Below are 18,491 nucleotides of genomic sequence, written 5' to 3' on the forward strand. Positions count from 1 at the left end.
ACACCACAGGTGTCGCTGTTTCTTCTTGTCAGGACACCAATCTTATAGGATTAGGGTCCCACCCTTAGGACCTCATTTCACCTTAATTACCTCTTTAAAGGCCATGTCTGCAAATCCAGTCACAATGGGGGTTAAGGTTTCCACACCTGAATTTTGGAGCATACAAGTCAGCCCATAACAGTGCCTAAGGTTTCTTTCAAGAAACCTCAGAGATTGGCTGAGCATCTGCTCTGTGCTGGGCCCTGCTCTGGATGCTTGAGACACACAGGCTCATCGGAAGCAGCCTTCGCATTCCCAGAGCTCCCTGTCTGGAAGGATGAGGCAGGCTTAGCTAAGTGATGACAGGTGTGAAATGGGCCTTTTGGTCAAAAGAGAGAAGGAAGTGAGCAGGAAATGCCTCCCGGAGACTTGATGAAATTTGAGACACGCAAGTGTGTTCAGCACTTAGAGAACTGAAGGACAGGCATTTCGGCAGAAGGGGCAAAGCCCTGGAGGGCCCATTCCAAGACCCCCAGGTCATAATCAGGAGGCCAGAGCACAGTCTGAAGTGGGGGCCCATGAGGTGAGGCTGGAGTGGTGAGGCCATGCTGGGCCTCCTAGGCCACGCTGAGCAGGTGGACTTACTTGGCCGCACAGAGCCACCTGTAAAACGTTCTAAGCGGAAGAACAGTCCATTCACTTCTGCATGATGAAAAGCCCTAACACTGTGCAGTTCAGCTGGTCTCTGACTCTCCCTGTCCACTGTGTCATTTGTGGCTAACTGACGGCAGCCAGTCAGTGATGGATCACACGTTTACTAAATGCATTAGCTCCTGGTTACTTCTCTAACAGGGGCTGAGGGGTGTGTGGTGTGTTGATTAGATCTTGATTATAAATTGCCTTCTGAACTCTGCAGTTCACTTCCCTTTGGTCTGAAGAGGAAGCATACCTCACACTGAAATGTCTTATTACATTACGACAGACACCCATATGCACAATTAGAACCAGGCCTACTAAATTTGTGGTAATAAATGCATATAAAGCCTCATGATCTTGAACGCTCTGCCTGCTAAAGACTCACTCGAGACCATAGGTCCACATTCTGAGAAACAAAAGCTCACCACTTCCTGGGGGAGAGAAGGAGTTTGTTGTTTTGAAGAGCTGTGCCTCGCTGTGATTTCACAGAAACTTGTAGAGTAGTTAGAAAGAAGAAAGAGGAACATCAGTTGGGCTTCAATAGCTAATTATTAGTAAATTCCTTCTTAATATCACTGATTCCAGGGCTCTCTGAGAGATTTTCAAAAGACAGTCCCTTCCTTATCGTAAATAATATGCTAAAAGAGGACATGCGTTATTAAATAAAGCACTTAGATATATGAATACAAGTATATCAATATACACTGTCCAGGCAATATGATTAAAAACAAAATCTTCCCCCAACCCAGAAAATATCTCCATAAAGGTAGTAAAAAAAGAAAAGGGTTTTATTATTGACTAAGCATTAAACTACAATGTGGTGCACATCACAGGCAGTCTGCAGACCAAATGAAATTTTACCTTTTTGTAGGACCCAGCAGATACAACCCATCACATACCTGTTTCCAGGATAAATAACTCTTCCTCAAGAGGGCTTGGCAGCACCATTCATTATAGACAGATTTGCCTGGTTAATAGGGGGGGACCATCTGTGTCAGTTCATTGATTTTATACAAAAGAAAAATGAACTTCTCTTTACGACAGAGAGTTTTGCGCCTGGGAGCAAGGTGCCCTCCCACAGGGACTGGGAGACTGGGGTGCCGGCTTCCTTGATGTTTGCATTTCAAAGAGATGGCTCCCAGGTCCTTTTGAAAGACGTTCCTGGGTCACAACACTGCCAAGAGCCTTCTTCAGTTTCTAAAAAAATTTACACACATTTCAAAGAAACAGAGAAAAAGCATACAATATATTTCTAATGCTCTAAGAAAAGGGAGAGGGTAAGGGGAGTTTTCAACAGGGAGAATTAAGGCTCTTGTTTTTACTTTTTATTTTTCCTTACAATTTCGAGGTAAAAATCTAACCCCAAATCATAATAATCATTTTTAGAGCTTAAAGGTGTTGGCTTTATTTTTTTTTATTGAAGTATAGTTGATTTACAACGTTGTGTTAGTTTCAGGTGTATGATAATAATCATTTTAGCTACAGAAATAGTTATCATATCATAGTACTTGCTGTGTGGTAACTTATTTAAAGCATACAACGCCTCTGTGAGCAAGGCTAGTCTTATTCCCATTTTACAGAAGAGGAAACTAGGACAGGTAACGCGCCCAAGGTCACAGAGCTACTAACTGGCAGAGGTGTAGTTCACACCCAGTCTGTCTCCAGTGTCCCCAGTCTCAACCATCTCAGGGAAAAGTAAATGCTTACATGATTTACTAGCAGCTATTTCTGGAATGACACAGTGCCACTTATGCTATCCTGCATTTAAAACAGAACAAAACGCAACACAGCCTGCCAGCATTTATTGAATTCTTCCCATCTGCCAGGTTTGCTCATTAAGTCATAAACAGCTTGTAAGCATCATCTCAGTCAATCATTGGGACAGCCATGGGGAAGGGTAGCCCCATCTTTCAAATGAAGCTCAGAGATGTCCAAGAACTTCCCGAGAGTTACCCAGTGGTGGGATTAGGACTCAAATCCAGAGAAAACATGTATTTGACCAATAAGCTATATACTTACAAGAAAATCAGGAACCTTTCTTATCAGGGGTTTCCAGGTGACTTCAAGGTCGTGTCTGGAGAATAAGAGAAAGTCTGTGAAGCAGACCTTGCTGAGAGCAAGAGCACATCTGGGGCAAGACAGGTGAAGACAGGAGCAAGGACCAAGAAGTGCTGTTATCCTGGGTCGTGTCTCCTGAGCAGGAAGGTGAAGCAGCCTAGGGGAAGATGTGTGAGGCTGAATATTCATTGCCACAGACAGAGGTGAATATTTATTTTGAGAAGCCAGCACGTGTTTGGGTTCCATCATTTGCAGTTTCATGTGTGGCAATACTCAGATTTGGTTTTGCCTTATCTATACTTTTAAACAACTGTCATGACCACAGAGTGAAGTGTTAGTCATGAGCTAGTTCATGAGTGGAAAGGCAATACAATGAGGAAAAATTTTGTAACTTCTGTGCACAGAAGAGTGCATAGAAGTAACTAAACTGGGGATGGCACAGCAAGATGGCCACCCAAACTGTGAGTTCTTGTGAAATGCACCAAGATTGAGGGCATTCTCCCCCTGTGATGGGCAGGTCTTTGGGACTTCAGTATTAAAAAGCCTTTCATCCTGTGTGAAGTATGGAATGGCTCCCTGTTAACAATGGACAGTGAACACTGTTAGGATTACTAAGTCAGCACCCACATTCTGTTCTCCACATGCCTGGGGAAGGCCTACCAAGTAGTTGTCCCTGTTTTCTTGTTTTTAATAGATTCTACAGTATTCCTTAGTGGGGACAAGAGGAGGAAGGAGAGAAAAGAGATGTTCATGAGTAACAATCAAAATTTCTCCTCATGAATTACTTTCTAGAAAAGGCCACACGAGATAGTGTCGTGCCTGATGTGGAAGCAGGATTGTCTGTTGTACACAGGAATGGCGCGAGGTCACCAGGACTTGATTCTTAGGCCATTTTCTGCCCCTTCTCAGCAAGGAAGTTCTACAGATCTACATAAGTAGCCAGAAGAGCAGTATTAGCAATTATCCTCGGACTCTCCTGTGTCCAAATCAGTATGTCAGATGGTGTTAGTAGGAAACAGCAAAATAGGGAGAGCAGAAGGCAGAGAATATAGAGCCTAGAAAAGAAGAAGAGGCTGGGGGAAGGAGGGAGGAAAGAGAATGTGCTAGGACTGTCCCAGGTTGTACATTTTTCATTTCCTAGCTACCTCTCTATGTATTTATACTAAAAAATAATAATAATTATTGTTACAACCAAGCGATAAAATCTCTCTCGGGCTCAGGATGAGGGACCTCCCTCCCCTACCTCTGTCCAGCTCTTTTAATGGAGGTGGAAGGAATGGAAAGCTCCCAAAAAGTCCCCGTGGAGGTTTCAGTTCACTGAGTACCTCCACCATTCTCTTGAGATTTGCTTTGCCGAGTTTTTCATAGATTCCTGTGATTGGTTTGGTTTCATCCATTCGTTCAACAAACAACTCTTGAGCACTTGTTATACAGCCAGGCACCTCCTTGAGCTGGGAATACAAAGATGAACAGAACACAGTCTCTCCTCGGGGAGCGCAGTCCAGTGCCCTGTTTCTCAGAGTGTGGGACCAATGGTGGTGGCAGCATCACCTGGGAGGTTGTTAGAAATGCAAATTCTCAAGCTTTGTCCCAGACTCACTAAATCAAAATCTGCATATTTAACAAGATCCTTGGGGGAATCTTAAGCATACTGAAGTATGAGAAGCTCTGACCTACTGGATTACTGGCAGGGAGCGGGAGATCCTCTTCCGTTTCTTACTTCTTCCATTTGTTCAGCAAGGATTTATTGATGACCTGCCATATAGATCAGGCTCTGGGCTGGGAGCTGGGCTGCACTGGTGAGAAAGCCAGAGGTGCCGCTGGCCTGCCGCTGGCATTCTCGTGAGGGAGAAAAACAGAGAATGAGAAAAAACATACTATTGTTACAGATGATGAGTAATGCTGGGAAGCAAATAAGCTGAAATATGATAGAAACTAAAATGAGCTATGACAGGGAAGGTGGTGGAAGTCTTCAGGAGTAAGTTATTTCTATTTCGGATCTTGCTTTCTGTCTAAAAATGTATACATAGTCACTGGTCCTACATGAAAAGAGCCAGAGATTTGTCCTTCTTTCCTCTTCTCCCGACTCCCCATCACTCTGCCTCTGGCACCCAGCTCTTAAGCTATAGATGCCACCAAGCAGGTACAAGCACAGCCTGAGCAACTAAGAATTTGGATGCGAGCTGAATTATAAAACCCAGAAAGAAGCACCAGTCTTGCCTTTATGGTTGGGGTAAAAAGACATTAGAGAGTGTAGAAGGGCAGTAACTGGGGTTGTAGCTTCCTATCCTGCTGTCTGTCTTCTTGCATCTCTGTAGTCAAAGGCCAGCGAGTGTGCTGATGGGGATTGCGGGGGCTGCAAGTAAAGGTTAGCAGTGGGAATATACAAGCCACCACAACGAATTCAGACCTTCTCATCCCCTATAATGCAAGTGTTAATCAATCTGCAACCAAAATCAGTGTTAGACCATTCAGCCCAGAAGCATGTTGTGAGCATGCGTTGATTTCCAGTACAGATCCAAACCCCCTACTGTTAGACCACTTGAGAGACAAGCCAGTGATTTCCCAAACAGATAACCTGGATAGACCAGTGAGCGGGCGATGGGGTTTCAGGTATTGCTTCTCAAGAAATTATGTATCAGGAAGGAAAACACAAGTCAGAGATGGCAGTGCTCTTTCTGACTTGTGAGCGTTGTGCAGCTGCCGCCACACGTGTGGTTTACAGTGTATTTAATGCAGCCATCTAAACCACAGCCAGAGAAAGGGCATTTGCCTCTGTTGGCTTCTCTATTGCTGTGTAACAAACTATCCCAAAATTTAGTGGCTTGAAACTTGGTAAAAGGTTTGTTGAAGAAACTCATACCTGTTAGGATGACTACTACAACCTCTTATTATATCTCACAACTGTGCAGACCAGGAATTCGGGAAGAGTTGAGCTGAGCAATTCTGCTCCATGTAACATCAACTAGAGTCGCTGTGTGGCATTTGTCGGGTAGAGCAGCTCTATAAAGGGTCCAAGATGGCTTGAGGGCCCCTTACAGAGTTGGCTGGAAAGGTGGGCTCACCTGAACTGTTCTCCCTCCCCACCTACCACCAAGGCCTCTCCAGTGTGGTCACTCCAGCAGGGGAATCAGAAACTACCGGTACTCTGAGATTCTCAGCATCAGTAATCATCCGAGAAATGCAAATCAAAACCACAGTGAGATACCACTTCACACCTATGAGGATAGCTACTCTCAGAAAAGCAGAAAATGACAAGTATCTGAGAGATGTGAAGAAATTGTAACCTTTGTGCCTTGTTGGTGGGATTGTAAAATAGTGCAATAGAAAATAGGGTGACCATTTCATGTATAACTGAAAAATTGTGTTCCACTCTGGAATTTGACACAACATTGTAAAATGATTGTAATTCAATAAAAAAAAAAGTTAAAAAAAAAAAGAAGAAGAAAATAGGGTGGCAGTTCCTCAAAAAATTAAAAATAGAACTACCATATGATCCAGTCCCACTTTGGGGTATACAGCCAAAAGAACTGAAAGCAGGGGCTTGAAGAGGTATTTGCACACCCATGTCCCAGCAGTGCTGTGGACAATACCCAAGAGGTGGAAGCAACCAAAATGTCCCTCAGTAGAGGAGTGGATAAACCAAATGTGTGTGTGTGTGTGTGTAATGGAGTAGTATTCTATCTTAAAAGAGAAAGAGATTCTGTCACCTGCTACAACGTGGATGAACCTTGAGGATGTTATGCTAAGTGAAATATACCAGTCGGAAAAAGACAGATACTGTGTGATTCTACTTAAAGGCACTCTCTAAAGACATTAAAGTCATAGAAATAGCAAGCAGCATGGTGGTTACTCAGGGATGGGTTAGAAGGAAAGGGGGATGTTGTTTAATGGGTATGGAGTTTCAGATTTACAAGATGAAAAAGTCCTGGAGGTCTGTTTCACAACGATGTGAATATACTGGACACTACTGAACTGTACACTTAAAAATGGTTGAGATGGTAAATTTTGTGTTTTTAACTACTTTAAAAAGTAAACCGCCAATTCTCTTAAAGCCCAGATTTGGGGTGGGGGGGACCATAGACCCATCTCTCAATGAGAGGAAAGGCAGAGAATCTGCTGCCAGCTTTAACCTGCCACACCCACTGTGGGGCAGAACCTGTCTGGAGCGCCTGAGGGCACAGGCGGTGAGATGTTATTTCCAGGAGACTTTATTGAACCTCCTAGAGATGTTAGAGGTGGGCACAGTTTGAAGCAACAGAGTGGGAGAAAAAGACAAAGTTTGAAAAACCAATGAGAAAAAAATGGCCTGGAATTTCTTCCTTACTCATTTTCACAACAAAGATACAGCAATCCTTTCTGCCAAAAGCCTGACCGCTCCCACCAAGCATTCTTCTCACGCAGACACTGCCTGCCCCCACCCCCAGCCCTCCTGACAGTGGGGGCTCCAGGCCCCAACGGAACAGATCAGATAGGAACAATCCCCAGAAGCAGCTTGCAGGAGACCGTTCAAAGTCGGCAAACACAGAAAATTCAATGCCGCCCAGCATTGAGATAGTCTGGACAGTGTGTCCGTTATAAATGCTGCTCTCATGAGCAGTGATTCAAATGACAGCTTCCAAAAGGCTTTGCAAAGAGCCCTTTGGAAATGGAACACAGGCAACTCAGAGCCCATGACATGTTACAAGGACAAACCTGACTGAACAAAGATCCGAAGCAGCATTGAATGACTTATTTATTCAGTCTTGCTCTGTACAAACCTAGGAGAAGATGACAGCTTCTAAATTGCCTCCCTGAGCTATGCAACATCCGTGGTGCATGGGAAATGTTAGCAAAAGTTTTGCAAAAAACAGAATGTTTTACAAAGTGAGGATCACAGTGTAACTGTGTTCATGCTCCCCCCATTCTGCAAAGGTTCCTGGTGTCTCACAATCATTAGATGGAAGGGGTGGTGACAGCATCTGGGGAGGAAAACCCTGCCCTTTATCCTCTTTCACCTACTGGCTTCACACATCTGTTTGAAGGGCTAGCCCTTTCCGAGCCTTCAGGTGGAAAATTCTTCTTCTTGCAGGCCATTTAAGTAATCGAGGTAGCATTCCAATTGTATTCCTTCACCAAAGTGTTTTCCTGGTGTTGTGTGGGGAGTGTTGATGTTCTGCTCACCCATGGAACACATGTGCTAGTTCTTTTAGCCTAGCAGCGTCTGCAGGATTTGCACATGCCCTGGGGTTCCTGTTGCATGTTGGTATCATGCGCTCCTACATGGTAGGAGCGGTGTCTGGGCGACCCCAGCCCAGCCAGCTTCCCAGGAGGCCTCGTGACGGTGCAGCCTGTGCTCACAGGCAGGACTGGGACTAGGATGAGGCAAATGAGGGGCCTAGAGTGCAAAATTTAAGGAGACCCTCGCCCTGTATTTGCACAACCCTAAGAGTGATTGCCTCCTTCAGTCTGGTCCCCTAGGAGCCTTGCTGGCCTCACTCTGGTCCAGGACTGGCTCACTGGCTTCACTCTCTCATTTTCCATTCCCCGACCAAGGTTTATAGTAGGGGTGGAGAGTGTAATCCAATGTTGACAAAAGTCAACAAAGAAGAGAGCTTTAAGAAAGAAGGGCTGAATAATCAATCAATGGTGAGATGACAGTGAGAGATCCAATGAGGAGTTTGGCTATGTGGAGTCTACTTGTGACCTAAGACCAGAGCAGATCCAAGAAGGATTGGTGGTGGATGACTTGTCCTGGTCAGCGCCCTCCGCTGTGGACCCAGATGGTGAGGCATAAACAGGAAACCCTGTGAGATTGGCCTCAGATGTTCCCTTCCCACAAGAGTGCTCAGGATCTTCCCAGGAAGGTTCCTACCCTGCAGAAGCTCCCTTCTCCCCAGACTTGGGTGTCAGAGCTCTGGGGGCTGATCTAAAGCCCTTCCACCCATTTGCTGTCTTCCCAACCCAACATGATGTCATAAAGCCAAATCGGCAGTTTAGAGCTGGAGAAAAGAGAAAGTAGGAGTCTCTGGTTCCTAGATGCTAATAAACACTTTGCAACCAAGCAAGATTTTCCTATTATGAAATCAGGGGTATATTCCATTTGCGAACCTCAAGACAACAGGGGCTACCTTCTCGCCTCCCTCTTCCCCTACATCACACAAGCATAGCCCTGGGCCCATCCGGGTGCTACCTTCTCTTCCAAATGCACAGCCACTTTTCAACACCCATTTCCCTATTCTCCTTCACATGTTTACAACCCCACCCATTTTCCCTCTTCCCCACCCCACCTAGCACTTTGTACAGATCTTACTGGAAAATCCAGACATTCAGCTTTGTGGATTTTAAATAGAAAAGTATGCAGAGTGAAATGAAATGATGCTGGAGTCGTGGCATCATGGACCCAGAAACCCAACTTTGGATTCCATCTAGCAAGAGCACCTCCATGACCATGAAGCTGAGAGAGCACTCAAGGTTTAGAAGTGCCTTTAACACTGTAAAATCCACAGGTTGCTTGCTTATGTTCCCTTTAAAAATATCTGAAGAAAGCATTCTCTTCTGGAGGGTTTCTGCCAGCATGATTCAAGCTCAGAGGATCATTACAGACTAATCATCATTATGACATGGTTGTATTTCAGTTATCCCCTGTGTAGTCTGGGTACATTAAAGAGTAAGAGAAGTGCGTTAAAAATCATAATGTGCATTAAGAGTTCTTAAAGCATGTTGGACAACAGCGAGGGGATAAATTCTGGAAGCAACAACAGAATCTTTCAGAGGTTTCTCTAGCACTTACTCAGAAACCATAATCTTACCTTGTGATGTGGAACAAGGACTGTAACTGAATAATGGGGCAATCGTTTTATTATACTTTGTGTTTCTACGTGCTCTGTGATGTAAAACCCAACAGGCTGTTTTCTTTCAGCCCAAATCTGCCAGCTCGGTGCACTGACCAACTCTGCAGTCTTTAAGGTACCCCTAAGCCCTGGTTAACAGTGCCAAAGTCTATGAAAATCATCCAAACCGTGGAATCGATCATACTATTTGTGGTCTATATCAGTGCAGGCATAGTCCCTAATATGTTGGAGAAAAGAAAAAGCAGCATCCCCTGAGAATTTGTCCTAAAGAAAGAAATTTTAAAAACAGAGTTTTATATGCAAAGACATTCATTATTGATAATAACAAAAGAAGCGGAAGCCTACCTACACATCTGATGGTGGTAAAATAGTTGAGAATGGAATATTGAGCATGGAATGGAAAGGAATGAGATTGGAATGGCATATAACACAGTCATGCAAAACTGATGCTGATGCTACCAGGAGGGGAAATGTAGGAAATTTCTTTTAATACAATGTTAAAAATGTCATCTAGACTGTGATTCCAACCATGCCAAATAAGTGCACGTTTAGATAAGGAATAGAAAGAAACATGAGAAGAAAAACTTTGGTGTCTCACAGTGATTGCACTGGAGGTGATTCATCTTTATAACCATTACTTTTGTAGCTGTTATAATGTTGATTGGATACTGAATAACTAAACCTTGGAAGGAAAAGGTGAACACTCAAGCGAGACATTTTCTATGCCAGTCAGAAAAATTGGTGATGCTTGAGATCATTTCTCATTCTTCCTTGCTCCTTCAAAGCCGCCTGTAATCTTCACCCAGATGTAGGGAACATGCACATCTGGGTTCTCAAGGGACCCCCTTGCCAGGAAGACTGTGCTGTTTGTTCAATGGACCGGAAACCTCAAACTTTTCAGTCTTTTTGAAAGCAAGTCTAAAGTGCATTTGAACCATTTGTTGGTGGGGTTTTTCCATGACAAATACGCACAAAAATCTTGCGGACAGAAAATGATGCATTTGTTCTTTCTCTCTTTTCTCTTTCTCTTTCCCACTCCCCTATCCTGTTCTGCAGTTCTGCTAAGCCAATATTCTCTAGAATGAGCACAAAACAAATCAAATAACAGCTAAACAAATTGAGTAACAGCTTTTGTACATCAACATCAAGAAAGAAGACGCTTGGGAGAGATCAGAGTACCGAGATGGATATGGGAGAGAGTTGAAGTATCCACTTCAAAGCACCTTCTAAATCTAGATCGGCAGAGATGGGAATGATTTTCTGGAAGAAGACGTGATCATGGATTAAACACCAGCTCATTGGAAACTATCATTGAATAAGGGCAGATAACATTCATGAGAAATCACATTCAGGAAGTATTTTAAGGAAGGGGAATATAAATGTGTTAGAATGAACATGTAAAATATATATGTACTGAAGTTTGTAAACTGTCCTTTTTTAATCAAACAGAAAATAAAAAGCTTTAATCTTGCAACATTATTTTAAAAAAGGCAGTCAATCCTAAATTATTCCTATCTCAATAGCCAAGAGGCTGATCAGGCATCAGTGATTGAGAAAGCGTCTTAGAAAATGCCTCTGAATATTTTCATAGGAGCCATGACCTTTGGTTCCTGTCTCTGCTGTTCATTTATTTCACTGTGTAATTAGTTACAACCACTCAGTTAAGAGATGTAATGCTTCAAACATTTTACCAAGTCTGTGTTCAGTTTAATCTGTCTGTACAAGTTATTACTGAGAAAGTGTTTCTGACATATACTATTACTCCATCAAGCTGTATATTACATCTTCACATCATAGACTTCCCTATCTTTCAGGAAACGGCATCAAGGAACTCTAAAAAATATAGAAAGCTCATTTTCACCTTGGATGCTCACATGTAATATATAGGCTACTATCAAACAAACACTTTTTCTAATTCTCCCTAGTATATGCATAGGAATTCAATATACTTTATAAATAGACATCTAAAATATCTTTTTTTTTCCTATTTCTTTGCTGACATGTCATCATGTCCTTTCTTTCCATATCCTTTCTTTCCCTTACTGACAGGCACTCATCTTTATTTAAAAAAAAAAAATCATTCCATTAAACCTATTTCTAAATGATAGTAAGTGGTACTAACAAAATAAATAATAATTTAATAGCCTTAGAAATAAATGAATATATACTTACACAGGTCAAAGAAACTTAGTAGGAGTAAGTTGCCTTTTTGTTGACTAATGTTGATTTTAAGACCACTCAATTTTTTTTAGTTGATTGGCATTTGGAAGTAGTGACAAATGATCAGTTGTCTTCAACAATCTTTTGCTCCCAGGCTTCCCCCACCATCACCCTCACCACATATCCTGCCAATCTGCAACAACACAAAAACATTTAATATCAAAGAAGCCAATTCCTTGAAAATGAACAGAAGCTAAAATGTATGTGCAGGGGTAGTCAGTGTAAGCCAAACCATGTTCTATAACTGAGGAGAAAACATGTACGTGTAGAATGCCTTCATTTTTAGACTTAAAATTAAGATCCAGTTAGCATCAATCACTGGAACACCACACAGGATAATACAAGAAGTGGTACAGATTACGGTGGATTTCTCTTACCCTGTCTTTGTTAGGACCACACTCAGTTTTGCCAAGTGTTTCTGGTACTAGCCATTTTTTCACCATAAATGAGATTATGTTTCAAATGGCTAAAAGAATATTAAAGATACTGTCAAATAAGTGCAACCCAATTCACAAAGACACGGATTTTCTCAAGCACGCAATTAAGGGAATACTTATTATCTCTATAAAGTATTAGCCATCTGGGAGTTATTTGTTGCTTTAAATAATAGCTCTCCCACTACTTTCAAAACACTGTACTTACTAAATTTAATTACACACAACTTTTCAAGAATTCATCATTTATTTAAAGGGAGGTACCTCTCTACTTTAGAAGAGGTATTGGCTTTCTCTAATCCATGTAAATTACAGGTTCCACAGGGAGTCCTACAGGACTAGTAGCGGCGTTTATGAAAGTGAAAAAGTGCTTCCCATCCACATGCAAATGTTTTTAACAAGTTTTCTCCATAAAACCTAAGTGTGATTTAGCATACACAGTGCTCTGAAGAGGGGTCATTGACCATGTACCATTTGTACATAGGTAATACACATGTAAATCACTAAATGTCAATTAAGTGTAAGAAGTACGTTTTTACCTTTTTTTAAAAAAAAAAAAGTGACTCCCTTTCTCATTCTGTTCTGTTGTATTGCGTCCAAAAGTTGTGTGTAATTTTTTTAAGGTCCAGGAATTGTAAAGAAATTTGTTGGAATATCTGAATTTCTGTAAAAAATAAAAATAAAAATAAGATTTTGTTATTTAAAAGATTGCTTGGTGGTGTGGCATACCTTCGGTATCCGTCTTTGTCCAGTGATCCAACGGCAGGTGATGATTTGAATGAAATAACTATCTTTGGGAAATCTGCTTGCTATCAGATTCCATAATATTTTGCCAACAGCAGACATTTATCAGATGTGAAGGACCGTCATGTGGAAGGCATAATTAACATCTCCAAAGCCTCTTCTAGCCAAATACAGGAAAACCTCAAGCTAAATCTTCATGGACTCAGTGGAATGAAACTGATAAGTAAATAGCCAGACCATTAATATCCAATTAATTGCTCCATCTTGACTTTTGCGTATTGGAAACAGCTACCTGTTCCTCAGACAGGAGCTGCCCTTTTGCAATAGTTGGTATCGAGTGTGTGTTGTCTTGGTAGGTCCCAAAGCCAGACCCTTCATGTGCTAAGTAACTCTAAACAGTGCAAAGCCTCAGTGTCCTCACCTGTTAAATGAACACAAGTAGTAATACCTGGCCTCATAGTGTTGTGAGGCTCTAAATTGTAGTGTTGCCACGGTGCTTGACTGGTAGGAGATGTTCAATGAGCTTTCACTCTTTCCCTCATTCTATGTGCAAGACATTGAAGAAGGAGAAGAAACATAAAACAGCCTCTGTTCTCAAAATGTCAAAGATACTTAGAGTAACATTTATGAGCAGGGATTGAAAACTCAAACACCTACAGGGGCCAGGGAGATAAAGCAAGCTGGGCTGGGAGGATAACAGGAAGCAGTGGGCACCGCGGAGCCCTGGAGAGCAGGGGTCCTGTCTAAAGAGATGGCGTCGCCAATGCTCAGTGCTCGTCCTTCAGGAGATGTGCAGAGTACTGACTGTGCGCCAGCAACTGTTCCAAACCGGACAAACAAGGTCCCTGGTCTTACAGGTCTCCTGTTCTAGTAGGAAAAGAGATAATGTCAGCTAATAATAGTCAGTGCCCTAGAGAGAATCGAAACACGGTGATGTGGTGCAGAAGCAAGGAGGCTGATCAAGGAAGGCTGCTGTGAAAAGGTGGCATTTAAAGTGAGACCTGAATGATAAGAACGTGCCGACCGTGGGAAGGAAGGGGGAGGAACATTCTACACAGGGGAGCCACTAGTGTGAGGGCACCAGGCAGGAATAAGGTGACTAACTGGAGGAGCAGCGAGGTGGCTGAGAGGGCCGAGAGTGATGGAAACTGTTCCACAATGTTTAAAAGATTATTCCTGGCTTCTGCTTCTGACAGTGTGAACTAGAGACACTAAAAAGCCTTCCTTACACAATACTACCAGGTCTTGGACAAATCACAGTGAGCTTGTTTTTAATACGCAGCTTAGCTTGCAAGGTAGTAAGAGAAATCCCAAAGGCATAAAAACGAGAAAGAAGAGTAAACGGAAAGCTGACCGTGACATGTAAGCAAGTGCAAAAGCTGGGACTGTCTGAAGGCAGGTGCCTACATCAGAGTAGGGCTGGGGAGCCTTGGGCCACTGGAGTAGACGGGCTAAATGTGCAAATCTCGCCCTAAACCAGGACACTTGAAGATGGCCACTACCCTTGACAGGGGTGGCCCAGGAAGAATACTCATGCTGGTAAACAAAAGTAGCCTATCAAGAATTGTGACCCCACACTAATTCTAGATAGAGGGAAAAGCAAAAGAGGAACAGTCAGCAAAAATCCAGACTGTAGAACTCTGTCAGAGACTGAGTTCTACAACAGATAAAGTGTAAGGAAACGAAAGGAGGGAGGGAGAATCTGTAGATTAAAAGAGACTTAAAAGACATGACAAGGTGTTTTTTAAAAAAAATAGGCAAGACTAAATTACAGCATAAAGAAGTGCAAGGGAGAGATTGCTATGGAAGTCAGGACAGTGATTGTTGTGGAGGAAGAGAGGGGCTGGGAACTGCAGGGGGCATGTGGAGGGACTCCTGAGATGACTAGAAAAGTTCTGTTTCTTGACCCGGGTTGTGGCTACAGGGTATCCACCATACTAGTTTCTCACTAAGCTCTGCATTTGCTTCATTTTGTTTTCTGTTTCTATGACTTACTTTACAATTTGGAAGTTTTAAAAAGTTTTTTTTAAGTTGTATTTCTCTATCAGGCAGCAAGCAATTAGAATATATAATTTTTAAAAAGTATTAACTAAAATAATGATTCCCAGGAATACATTTAGCAAAATATGTATAAACCTTTATGGAGCAAATTATAAAACTTCAGTGAAAGACTTGAAACAAAATCTTTTAAAATGTAAGGATATACTATATTCACTGATAGGAAAACTCAGTATCATTAAGATCTGATTCTCCCCGAATTGGTTGTTGTGGAGAGACAGTTCTACATGAGCCTCTTGTGTTTCTGCACATCTTGCAAGAGACACTGACTGCCTTTATTCCAGGCTATCTTTTCAAGACTCTTTGTGTAGCAAACAGCCTGGGAGGATGGAGACAGGGTCTCCCTCCAGAGCAAAGAGTAGGTTTGTTTATTGTTCTCTAAGAAGATAATGTCTCCCTCTGGGGCAAAGTTGAGGCTGACTCATTGCCCGTTATAAAAGGTTCAGGTTCCCTAAGTTCAGTGTCCTCTCTGGTAACATAACCCACTGCACTGCAGGTCCCACCCAGCCCTCTCCTCACAGCCCTCTGTCTGGGAACATGGCAGGGGAACCAACACCAGCATGCTGCTTGCTGGGCTGGGAGTAATAAATCCTGTCCTTTGTCTGTGACCCAGGAGTCTACTGTGTTCTGCCAGCATCCATGAGACTGTGGCAGGCTAGCTTCTTCGTGTGCAAGTAAGATAAAATCTCAGACCCTTCACAGTTCTTCCCCGTTAACTACTTGGGAAATTGGTATATAGTTAAACACAGTGCAGACACTGTGAGGGTCAAAAACACATCTAGGAGTCAGGTTCAGCCAATAGGTTTTGAGTTTCTGGCTTTCATCAAAAGGACATGCTCTCATCCAAAAACGGGCGTGCTCTCAAAAAGTAAACTGAATCCACGGCAAAGCACACTACAGGACAGGTGAGTGAGTGCAGGAATATTGGGGAGGCTAGAATAGATAGAGAGTTGGGTAAGATTCCCTTAACATGACCCCAGAGTGGAAGGCAAGCCTCAGATGGACTTTCTCAAAGTCAAGACTGAAGGAGCAGGAAGAAAAAATTGATAGCAAACCCTTGTGACTGCGTAACCGATCCTCCAGCGTAGCATTTCTCAGCAGTAACACTGACATTTTGATTTCTGTGTGGCCCTCCCATTGAAGTTATTTAGGTAGGAGGATCAGATTGTCAATGTCTTTTAATTCCAGCTACTTTGAAGTTTGGACTTTATTCTGCAGGCAATAGGGAACTATGGAAAATTTTTGAACAGAGGAAAGATATAATCAAAGTGAGTTTTAAATAGGATTATTGCTTCAGCAGTGAGCAGCATGGAGTCAAGCAAAGTCAGTGAGAAGCAGAAAGTCCACGTAGAAGGCTCTTCCAGTTGTGGAAATGGAGACTAAGAGGTGAAGACTGATGGATGTGGGGCATTAGAGAACAAAGACGATGCTGGCGTTTCCAGTCTACATTTGTGTGTGTGTGGGGGGGGTGACCACAGGGTTGGGAGGGCTAACATGTTAAAAGGAGCAATAGCCAGTATGTGGATGGCGCCGTATTGCTTACAAGTGCTTTCACATCCCTTATCACATTAGCTCCCCCAGGACCCCTGTAAGGTATTATTATGCCCATTTAACAGTTGAGGAATCTGAGGCTCAGAGAGGCTAAATGATTTGCCCATAAGGTCACAGAGGATGGTCTTGACCATGGATGTTCTCACTCCATGCTTTGATAATGCCTTTCAGATACACTTTGGCTCTTGGTGGTCTATGGGCAGAGTCAGCCTGTGTTTCCCTTTCAAAAGGCATGTTCTGAAACTTCAGTTTCTTGGAGGAATTAGCTGGATTCCATTTCTTTGATGCTGGTTTCCTGTGAACCTTCTAGAAGAGCCTCTTATTTGCATATGATAGAGAGAGAAAAAAGAAAGAATCCATTTCTACTTTAGTTTTCCATTTTGAGTCCAGGCTTTCCCTGAAATAAAAAGTTAATTCTTTCTCCTAGACAGGATACCAGATCATTAAAATTCATCCTATGGGAGCCAAACCTTGGTAAATTAGATGAGCAAATGCATTTGCCTCACCTCTCACTGCCTGCCACTCACCCCCACATAAAAAGCTGGGAATCCGCTGCTAATGGGTGAAATCTATTTCATTATCTCAACCACAGATCAATAGACCCAGCGGCTCAGATGTCAAACCAACCTGTGGGTCATTTCTGGCTTCCTAAATTACTTAAATACTGGCTTTTTCTCTGGCATTAACTGAAAGGAACTTCCCCAAGGAGTAATTTGACAACTATATTTCAATTATAGACTAAAGGCTGATTCTTATCCAAACCAAGATGGTGGACTGAAAGGATTCTAGAAGTATGTGGATATGATATTACCTTACTGATGCAGTTTCCCAAGTCAAAACACTTACTTAAAACTGTCTTCCTCCAAAGCAGGAATTTCTAAAATTTTAGAAGTTTTCCTTACAAAAGCCTTTATGCTTTTCAGGTCTTTAAACTTTTAAAAGCTTGTGAATTATCTTCTAGGTGATTAAAACCCATTTTGAATTAAATACAGTTGCCCTGATCATGTCAAAAAGTGGCTTACAAGAGCTTAATTTACTATACAGACTTAGAAAGCAGCTGGGTTTTTAAAAATTGATTTGTACTGCCATCTAGTGATACATTTCATTGCAAATTTCAATACCTTCGAGTGTGTTTTGGTAGGTCTGCTGGGTTACCCTTAACATTGTAGAATAGAGGATTTACGCTTGCAAACAGAGACTAGCAAGATACACATACTAGCAACGCTATGCAATACACAAGGCTCCTCATATACCTTGCAGGCTAAGAAAAATATTTTAACAGATTTAGAAAGGGGTCCTCTTAAACCACTGATGCTTCTTACATTAGCTTTTTTAATTACCTGATTTTTACCATAATTATCCCACATAAGCTATTGATTTCTCCTAGGTAAATAAATTCAATCTGGCTGACTAATTTAATGGTCATTCTGTTTGGAGAGGTAGGATTGTGTACAGGTAAACACACAGGAGCTAGCATGATGCTGTCTGGTTCAGATCCTAGCTCAGAACAATCTCTGTGCCCTTGGAGAGTTATGAAGCACCTCCATGCCTCAGTTTTCTAATCTATTAAAGAGGGATACTAGTCAAATCTACTTCACAGAGTCATGCAGAGACACTGTACCTAGCACAGGAACTAGCACAAACTAAATGCTCAATGGAAGCGCAAGGTACCATTATATTGGTAGATCACAGTCAGCCTAATTTGCATAGCCCCTCAGGATGCCAAGATAGCAGAACAGCCCCCGTTCCATCCTATTAGCAAACAGATCTTTGGGCGCGATGAGGACCCAAGTCAGGTCTCTAGACACTAGAATTACCATATGCTCCAGCAATTCTAGGTAAATACCTAAAAGAATAGAAAACAGAGGCTCAAACAAATTTTTTATACCAATGCTCAATACAGTATTGTTCACAAAAG

At 42.3% G+C, this 18,491-nt stretch overlaps 1 protein-coding gene and 1 non-coding gene across 2 annotated transcripts in view; both read left to right on the top strand.

Annotated features, from left to right (window-relative positions):
* LOC102535455 (LHFPL tetraspan subfamily member 3) overlaps positions 1 to 12,926 on the top strand; it is a 35,610-nt gene extending 22,684 nt beyond the window's left edge. The window contains exon 2 of the transcript XR_012074570.1: positions 10,623 to 12,926. This is a non-coding gene — a transcript (LHFPL tetraspan subfamily member 3). The remainder of the gene's footprint in view (positions 1 to 10,622) is intronic.
* LHFPL3 (LHFPL tetraspan subfamily member 3) overlaps positions 1 to 18,491 on the top strand; it is a 404,020-nt gene that overhangs the window by 362,653 nt on the left and 22,876 nt on the right. The gene's annotated exons all lie outside the window — the stretch shown is intronic.

The sequence above is a fragment of the Vicugna pacos genome, chromosome 7, assembly GCF_048564905.1.
Source record: "Vicugna pacos chromosome 7, VicPac4, whole genome shotgun sequence".
NCBI lineage: Eukaryota > Metazoa > Chordata > Mammalia > Artiodactyla > Camelidae > Vicugna > Vicugna pacos.